Source organism: Rhinopithecus bieti, unplaced genomic scaffold, assembly GCF_001698545.2.
Source record: "Rhinopithecus bieti isolate Rb0 unplaced genomic scaffold, ASM169854v2 scaffold_32059, whole genome shotgun sequence".
NCBI classification, from domain to species: Eukaryota; Metazoa; Chordata; class Mammalia; order Primates; family Cercopithecidae; genus Rhinopithecus; species Rhinopithecus bieti.
The window spans coordinates 127,007-136,910 of NW_016813587.1; the positions used below are offsets into that span (position 1 = coordinate 127,007).

General features: G+C 47.6%; 1 long non-coding RNA gene across 1 annotated transcript in view; it reads left to right on the forward strand.

Annotated features, from left to right (window-relative positions):
• Nucleotides 1–9,904, forward strand: part of LOC108513055 (uncharacterized) — a 39,052-nt gene that overhangs the window by 6,836 nt on the left and 22,312 nt on the right. The window contains exons 2-3 of the long non-coding RNA XR_001880778.1: nt 8,871–8,908; nt 9,544–9,600. This is a non-coding gene — a long non-coding RNA (uncharacterized LOC108513055). The remainder of the gene's footprint in view (nt 1–8,870; nt 8,909–9,543; nt 9,601–9,904) is intronic.

The following is a 9,904-nucleotide window of genomic DNA, read 5'->3' on the forward strand; positions in this document are numbered from 1 at the left end:
TTTTTTATTTATTTATTTATTTATTTTTGAGACGGAGTCTTGCTCTGTCGCCCAGGCTGGAGTGCAGTGGCCGGATCTCAGCTCACTGCAAGCTCCGCCTCCCGGGTTCATGCCATTCTCCTGCCTCAGCCTCCTGAGTAGCTGGGACTACAGGCGCCCGCCACCACGCCCGGCTAGTTTTTTGTATTTTTTAGTAGTGACGGGGTTTCACCGTGTTAGCCAAGATGGTCTCCATCTCCTGACCTCATGATCCGCCCATCTCGGCCTCCAAGTGCTGGGATTACAGGCTTGAGCCACCGTGCCCGGCCAAAGCCTTTATTTTTAAATTTATTTTATTTATTTTATTTTTTTGAGACAGAGTTTTGCTCTTATTTCCCAGGCTGGAGTGCAGTGGCGCAATCTTGGCTCACTGCAAGCTCTGCCTCCCAGGTTCCTGCCATTCTCCTGCCTCAGCCTCCCAAGTCACTGGGATTACAGCCACCCACCACCATGCCCAGCTAAGTTTTTTGTATTTTTACTAGAGATGGGGTTTCACCACCTTGGTCAGGCTGGTCTTGAACTGCTGACCTCATGATCCACCCTCCTTGGCCTCCCAAGGTTCTGGGATTATAGGCATGAGCCACCGCACCCTGCCTGGCTTAAAGCTTTTCTCCAAAGATGAGAAACAAGATGTCCACTCTTTACATCTCTATTTAGCTTTGTAGTGGAGGCTGTTCCCCAATCATTTAAGCAAGAAAATGAAATAAAAGGCACGCAGACTGGAACGGAAGAACAAACAGTACCTCTGTTAGGCAATGACAGGATCTTGACTATAGAAAATACCCAGGGCTGAGTGCAGTGGCTCATGCCTTTAATCTTAGCAATTTGGAAAGTGAGGTAGAACGATTTGAGCCTAGGAATTCAAGACCAGCCTGGGCAACATAGTGAGGCCCAGTCTCTACCTAAAAGGAAAAAAAAAAAAAATAGCTGGGAGTGGTGGCATGAGTCTGTGGTCCCACCTACTCAGGAGGTGGGAGGATGGCTTGAACCTGAGTGGTCTGGGCTGCAGTGAGCTGTGTTTGTACCACTGTGCTCCAGCCTGGGCAATGGATTGAGACCATCTTAGGAAAAAAAAAAAAAAATGGCTGGGCATGGTGGCTCACACCTGTAATCCTAGCACTTTGGGAGGCCGAGATGGGTGGATCACTTGAGGCCAGGAATTTGAGACCAGCCTGAGCAACATGGCAAAAACCTTGTCTCTACCAAAAATACAAAAATTAGCTGGGCATGGTGGCATGCACCTGTGGTCCCAGCTACCCAGGAGGCTGAGCACTTGAGCCCAGGAGGTGGAAGTTGCAGTGAGCTGAGATTGTACCACCGCGCTGCAGCCTGGGCAACAGAATGAGAACCCGTCTCAAAAAAAAAAAAAAAAAAGAAAATACCAAGAACACACACACACACACACACACACACACACACACACACACGGTACACTGTATTAGGGTGAATACATTTGTTCACCAATATAGAATTAGTGATCATGGTAAAAAAAAAAATGTATTTATGTAGGTATGCAATCAACACAGAATCAAAATTAAGGAAATCAATTTACAATAGTATCAATAAAAATAATATTAATGAGGCTGGGCGCGGTGGCTAACTCCTGTAATCCCTGCGCCCAGCACTTCAGGAGCTCCCAGTCACTTCATTGACCCAATTGCTGTCAATGAGAATGCATTTCTGTTTATGATTTCCATACACGAATTTAATGCCTTTTTCATCTTAACTAAGCACTTATCACACACATGGCTGTACTTTTTAGAGCTTGGGGTGCAACAAACAAGACTAACAAATTTCTTTTTCCTTCTTACACTTTCACCTCTAGAGGATTTGTTCTTACCATAGATTTTAGCAACCTGAGCACAGGACTTTCTTTTCTTTTCCTTTCTTTTCCTTCCTTTTCCTTTCTTTTCTTTCTTTCCTTTTTTGAGACGGAGTCTTGCTCTGTCGCCCGGGCTGGAGTGCAGTGGCCGGATCTCAGCTCACTGCAAGCTCCGCCTCCCGGGTTTACGCCATTCTCCTGCCTCAGCCTCCCGAGTAGCTGGGACTACAGGCGCCAGCCACCTCGCCCGGCTAGCTTTTGTATTTTTTAGTAGAGACGGGGTTTCACCGTGTTAGCCAGGATGGTCTCGAACTCCTGACCTCGTGATCCGCCCGTCTCAGCCTCCCAAAGTGCTGGGATTACAGGCTTGAGCCACCGCGCCCGGCCCCTCCCTCCCTCTCTCCTTCCTTTCTTTCTCTCTTTTTTTTCCTCTTTCTTTATTTTATTTATTTACTTATTTATTGAGATGGAATCTCACTCTGCCACCTAGGTGGGAGTGCAGTAATGTGATATCGGCTCACTGCACCTTCGCCTCCCGGGTTCAAGCGATTCTCGTGCCTCTGCCTCCCAAGTAGCTGGGATTAAGGCGCCTGCCACCACACCCAAATAATTTTTGTATTTTTTGTAGCGATGGGATTTCACTATGTGGGCCAGGCTAGTCTTGAACTCCTGACCTCAAATGATCCACCCGTTTCAGTCTCCCAAAATCCTGGGATTACAGGTGTGAGCCGCCGCGCCTGGCCTGTATATGCAGTTGTATGCTTGCAAATATTTATATGAATCTTGGAGAACATCATGGAAAGATGTTCGTCATCTTGTTAACTGGTTATTTCAAGAGTGGAACTGGAGGGGAAATACTGCCTTTCCTGTATATTTATTTCTAATGTTTCATTTTCATTATGAACATGTATTATTTTAATATGTTTAAATATTAAAAAAGGCCGGGCGTGGTGGCTCAAGCCTGTAATCCCAGCACTTTGGGAGGCCAAGATGGGCGGATCACGAGGTCAGGAGATCGAGACCATCCTTGCTAACGCGGTGAAACCCCGTCTCTACTAAAAAATACAAAAAAACTAGCTGGGCGAGGTGGCGGGCGCCTGTAGTCCCAGCTACTCGGGAGGCTGAGGTAGGAGAATGGCGTAAACCCGGGAGGCGGAGCTTGTAGTGAGCTGAGATCCGGCCACTGCACTCCAGCCTGGGCGACAGAGCGACACTCCGTCTCAAAAAAAAATAAAAAATAAAAAAACTTAAAAAATAAATAAATAAAAATAAAAAATAATTTAGCAGGGCGTGGTGGCGGTCGCCTGTAGTCCCAGCTACTCGGACGGCTGAGGCAGGAGAATGGCGTGAACCCGGGAGGTGGAGCTTGCAGTGAGCCGAGATCGTGCCACTGCACTCCAGCCTGGGCGACAGAGCAAGACTCCGTCTCAAAAAAAAAAAAAAAAATGCTATTATTCGATCAGACTTTAGGGTCTGAGAAGACCCAGGCAGGGTCTTAACGGGTTTGTTTTCGCATTCTATCCTTGATACTCAGGCACCAGTTTCTCCATTTCTTTGACGTTTAACTTATGCATTCATCAAAATTACAGTCAAGGGTTAGTGGAAACTGTTCTGGTTGCTAAAGGAAACCTGGCCTGCTACACTGCGACCGGAACTAAAGCCCACTATAGAACACTGAAAATACCTGCAAACACTGACTTTACTGACTAGTCAATTAAATTACAGAAAATCAAGTTCATGCTCCCTCCCAGCTCTGTCCTCCGGTGTTGCTAGTTAGAAACCTGCACATTGTCCTAGGTTCAGTTTTGCAAAGACGGAGCCCATCAGCGAAAGCATTTGTTTGATTTCATGCATTAATGTTTCCTTTGTCCATTTCCATTTAATTTATTTATTTATTTGAGATGGAGTTTCGATCCTCTCGCCCAGGCTGGAGAGCAATGTCGCGGTCTTGGCTAACTGCAACCTCGGCCTCCCGGGTTCAAACGATTCTCCTGCCTCAGCCTCCCAAGTAGTTAGGATTACAGGCATGCGCCACCACGCCCGGCTGACTTTTGTAGTTTTAGTAGAGACCGGGTTTCACCATGTTGTCCAGGATGGTCTCGAACTCCTGAGCTCAGGCAATCCACCCACCTCGGTCTCCCTAAGTATTGGGATTACAGGCGTGAGCCACTGCGCACGGCCTATTTTATTTATTTTATTTTATTTTATTTTAAGACGGAGTCTCACTCTGTCGCCCAGGCTGGAGCGCAGAGGCGCGATCTCGGCTCACTGCAACCTCCGCCTCCCGGTGCAAGCGATTCTTGTGCCTCTTCCTCCTGAGTAGCTGGGATTACAGGCGCCCGCCACCACGCCTGGCTAATTTTAGTATTTTTAGTATAGACGGGGGTTTCATCATGTTGGCGGCCGGACTAGTCTCGAACTCCTAACCTCAAGTGATCCGCCCGCCTCAGCCTCCCAATAGTGCTGGAACTACACGCGTGAGCCACCGCGCCTGGCCCCATTTCCTTTCTTTTATTTTATTGTTTTCAGACAGAGTTTCGCTGTTGCCGCCCAGGCTGGAGGGCAGTGGTGCGATCTCGGCTCACTGCAACCTCCACCTCCTGGGTTCAAGCGATTCTCCTGCATCAGCCTCCGGAGTAGCTGGGATTACAGGCACACGCCACCACGCCCGGCTACATTTCCTTTAGTTTATTTTTTATAATTTACTAGCCTGTTTGTTGATAACAAGACTGGTGGTGCACAAGGTTGGGTCTTGGTGTTCACCGGGCGGCGGGCATGGGCCAGGTGGGAGGGTCTCCACCACCTGGTGCAAATCTCCAAGAAAATGCAGGAAACAGCATCAAGGGTGATTGCAAAGTTCTGGTTTGGCGCGGCGGGTAGGCGTTCCAGCGCAGAAATGAGCACGAAAGCTTTTGCTGTGGTTGTAGGCAGGTCGGCCCCAAGCGCTTCTTATTGGCTAATGTGGAGGGAACTTGCACACCCATTGGCTGAAATCTCCGTCTAATTGAGGCTGACTGAGAGCTTCTTTTCCTACTGTGTTGCCTGGAAGCGGACTGTCCGCCTAGTAACATCTGATCGCGTTTCCAATTGGTCACCGTTTACGGAAGCCCGCCCTCCCTTTTCCGGAAGCCCGGTGGATGCTGGGTCTGCAGGTTGGAGTCCAGGTGCACAGTGGGCAGTGTGATTTCCGCAGTGTTGGGTTGTTCGGCCACGCGCCCGCCGGACAAGGGACCCTGGAGGGTTAGTGGCCTGAAGTCCTCGCCTTCAGCGTCCGCGGCTGGGAAATGGGCTATCGCCACGGCGGGAACTGGGACTCTGGCTGCGTCCCGGCCCTTCCTCATAGTCCACCGGACTCGTGGGCGCGCGCACTGGCGCTGATGTAGTTTCCTGACCTCTGACCCGTACTGTCTTGAGATTAAAGGTAAAAACGGGGCTTTTTCAGCTCACTGGGGTAAAACGCCCTTTTATTTCTAGGCAGGTGTTTTGTTGCAGAACGCCTCGAGGGGAGGGAGTGACGGGCAGGTTGAGGTTTATTAAATAAAATACATGCCTGGTTTATATTATGTTTATAATAAAGCACCCCAACCTTTAACAAATCTTACTTTTTGCTGTTTGTATTCTTTAGTGGACTGTCTCTGATAAGGACAGCCAGTTAAAATGGCATTTTGTTGTTGTTGCTAATTAAACCAATTTTTAGTTTTGGTGGTTGTCCTAACAGCAGCAACTTGTCAGGCTTTATAAAATCATATTTCTTTTTTTTTTTTTTTTTTTGAGACGGAGTCTCGCTCTGCTGCTCAGGCTGGAGTGCAGTGGCCGGATCTCAGCTCACTGCAAGCTCCGCCTCCAGGGTTTACGCCATTCTCCTGCCTCAGCCTCCCGAGTGGCTGGGACTACAGACGCCCGCCACGTCGCCCAGCTAGTTTTTTTTGTATTTTTTAGTAGAGACGGGGTTTAACCGCATTAGCCAGGATGGTCTCGATCTCCTGACCTCGTGATCCGCCCGTCTCGGCCTCCCAAAGTGCTGGGATTACAGGCTTGAGCCACCGCGCCCGGCCTTATAAAATCATATTTCTTGTGGGAAATTTCTGTGAAAGTCACAGCGAGTTAGTTTGGAATTGTTTCAAAGGAAGTAAGTTCCTGGTTTTGATATCTTAGTAGTAGTATTTTCCCCAGTGTCTTTGAAATCTTATTTTTGGGGCACGTATGTAGAGTAACTTTTGTGAAAGAAACAACCAGTTAAGGAAGTTTTGGGATTTCCTTTTTGAACTATAATACTGATTTTGATTATTTATTTATTTATTTATTTATTTTGAGACGGAGTTTCGCTCTTGTTGCCCAGACTGGAAGGCAATGGTGCAATCTCGGCTCACTGCAACCTCCGCCTCCCCAGTTCAAGTGATTCTCCTGCCTCAGCCTCCTGAGTAGCTGGGGTTATAGGCATGCGCCACCACGCCCGGCTAATTTTGTATTTTTAGTAGAGATGAGGTTTCTTCATGTTGGCCAAGCTGGTCTCAAACTCCCGACCTCAGGTGATCTGCCCGCCTCGGCCTCCCAAAGTGCTAGGATTACAGGTGTGAGCCACCGCACCTGGCCGATTTATATATATATAAATCACATTCCTCTAACCAAAATGTAGTGTTTCCTTCCATCTTGAATATAGACTGTAGACCCCTCGTGTATGGGGCATTGTTAGCAGTGAGACTACAGCAGTTTTTATGTCATCTGACAGCATCTCCAAATAGCTTTCATGGTTGTCACTGCTTCCGAAGACAGTTCCAAGGAACAGTTGCCAGTGATGACTTGCTATTTGCTATTGTTACTTAATGTGTTAAGGTGACTGTTACAGGCACTATTACTATGTCAGAAATTACACCAGAATTTAGTGGCTCAATCATTTTATTATGTTTGTGGATTCTCATGCTTATGGTCAGGATTTCAGACAGGGCACAAGGGTAGCCCCCTTGTCTCTGTTCGGTGATGTCTGGCCTCAGCATGGAAGACTCAATAGCTGGGGTCTGGAACCATTTGGAGGCTTTTCCCTCACAGCTGATACCTGGCTTGGGATGTAGGAAGAGGGCTCAGCTGGGACTGAGTGCCTGCATGTAGTGTCTCCATATGGCCTCGACTTCCTTACAGCCTGGCAGCCTCAGGGTTGTCAGAATTCGGAGGTGGCACAGGGCTCTAGGGCGGATGCTGAGGGGTCTTTTGTGAGGTAGGACAGCAAATCCACCCAGGATCGGGGAGACAGGCCATGGATTCTGCCTCAAAGGGAGGAGTGGCAAGAAATGTTCAGCCATTTTTTAAAACTACCACAGCAACATGCTTATTAATATGTCAGAAAAAATTAAAGTATCCTGGTAGCTGCGTTTCTAAGTAATTGGTCTCCTTTGAAATTCTATGAGTTGTGTTTTTTGCAGTTTATGGCATAATTCTGAGAAGGGGTCAAAGACTCTCCCATATGTTAGAAGGGTCCTGCACAGAACAGGTTCACCCCCGCCCACTTCCCTCAGCGTTTGAAATGCACAGTGTTTGCTCTGGTTTGATTGGGGCAGGACTTTCTCATTTGTTTTAGATCTCACGGCGGTTTAGAAATTGGCCCGTAACTTTTTTTTTTGGCCTGATTTCCTTCTGTTTGTGCTGATATTGTTCTCACTTCAGTAGGAATCAGGAGCTTCTTTTGCTATTCTTCTATCTTGGATGCATTGGAAGGTAAGTTTCCTTGTGAACCGTATTTTGGACTCACTTTGTAGGCTTTGCCAAATGGCCTTTTTACCCTCCTATCTTGCAGTTTCTTTGGATATTCTCATAGATTCTCAGGGATATTTCCATATTTTACTATTCATGAGTTTAGAAGTGTGTTTACTTTCCTGAGTTTTCATTTCCTTCTTTTTCTTCTGTCGTATGTAATTTACAGAGCAAATACCCACCAGAGAGGATACTTAAGGGATGTGGAAAGTGAGTTTCTTTGTGCTTATCCAGTGAGGTTGATTTTCAGTCAGCGAGCATTCAGTATATGCCTGGGACTCTGGCTTTATTTATTAGCTTTCTGATGCCGAACCTGTCAATGAACTTCTCTATATTTGATTCATCATGAAATGGTGACACCGAGGGTGGCTGATTTCCAGGTTTACATCAGTTGTCCCAGGGGAAGTGCCTGGCCCTTGTCTGGTTGTTGCTGCTCTAACTTTGCCCTGTTAATTGAAGAAATGCGGCTAGAAACACTTCCTGGGGTGTTGCTGGCATTTACCGTCCTCACAGTTTACAGAGAAGCCCATATTTTCAGCCTCTTCCTGGGCTTTCTGTCATTTCTAAACCATCTCACCCGACCTGGTGTAAGCTTCATTGTGTGTGTTTGCAGAGATGTAATTTGGGCCTACACGTCTCCTCAAAGCTTAATGCCCACCTCCCACCTCCACGAAAATCTGGAGCTCAGGACCCAGCACCCTCCCCCGCCCACTGCAGGTTCGAGCATTTGATGGTGGAAACCCCGCCCGGAGTTTGTATGATGGTGGCTTCTCTGGGGTCTTGTTCTCTGTGGGTCTGTCCTGCGCTCTAGTGTGTGGAGCCGGGGGGATTTGCCCTGTGTTCCTGAAGGAGGGTCACAAGGAGTTGTTGGGTAAATGGTCTGATACTTCTTTTTTTTGGGGGGGACGGAGTCTCACTCTGTCTCCCAGGCTGGAGTTCCGTGGCACCATGTTGGTTCACTGCAACCTCTGTCTCCTGGGTTCTAGCAATTCTCTTGCCTCAGCCTCCAGAGTAGCTGGGATTACAGGCACCCACCACCACGCCCAGCTAATCTTTAAAATATTTTTAGTAGAGACGGGGTTTCACCATGTTGGCCAGGCTGGTCTCGAACTCCTGACCTCAGGTGATCCGCCCACCTAGGCCTCACCAAGTGCTGGGATTACGGGCGGGCGCCTGGCCAAGGGGCTGATATTTCTTAAGGGCTTCCCCCAAGAAGGAAGAAGCCAAACGTACTCAGGCAAATTTTGTTGATTTATTCTTCTAGGTCCAGATTTTGAAGAAATCTCTCTACAGATTGAACCGGTAAGGCTCACCTTTCAATAGTTACACCAAGAAAGGCCTAGCTGATGACTTAAGCTATGGTTTTGGGCTGCACGAGAGTAGTCAGGCGGACAGTGGGGAAGTCTACACATAACCCAAAGGGGAAGGAGAAAAGGCCCCGAGAAATCAGGGCAAAGTGCCACAGTGTCTGTTTCTTGATGGTGTCACTGGCATGTGGGTTACCTTCCCACTGCGTCCCCCAAAGGACATGAGGCCACAGACTGCAGTGCCTGTGAACAGAGGAGCTGTGGGAATGGTAGTTTGATCGCTCCATTCAAACGCACATCTGGTGTGTGTGTGTCTCTTCTGATGCAGCGCCCCAATGGGTAAGCTCTGTTCTTCTCCACACAGTGGATTAAGAGTGGAAACATTCTCTCTGTTTAGCGCTTGACGGTTTGGTTGTGACCTCAAGTCATGGTGATCAGAGCCAATGATCCTAACAGTTTAAAATTGTTGAGCTTGTGGGTAGGTATTTGGGAGGTAGTGTATGTGTTACCTAGTGTTTGTCATCTGCGTTGATTTTGTTACATTTTGCATACGCTGAGGAGAATGTTTACTAACTGCAGGTGATAGCGAAATCAGCAGTCACTCTAACATCCTCCCATTTCTTGGTCTAGAGCTGCGCCTGGATCCCCAGCAGCGAGGAGACCTGAAGACCAAAGGAAACACAGCAAGTAGGCCCTTCAAACCACTCATCTGTGTTCTCTTCCAATTTATTCTGTTTTATTTTGTTTCCCTCATTTTAAGGGGTTAAAATCATCTTGTTCAAACCTCAGGATATAAAATGACCCATCGGTAGACCTCAGGCTCCAGCCATACCCCAAGAATTGTCTGGTTTGTTTTAAGTTACTGCCAGGTTTCAATTGTAGATATCCCCGGAAGGAATATTCCAGATTCCCTGAGTAGCTTCCAGGTTAAAGTCCTATAGGCTTCCTCTGTTTTGAGGAGGAGTTCCTGTCAGAGAAAACATGATTTTGG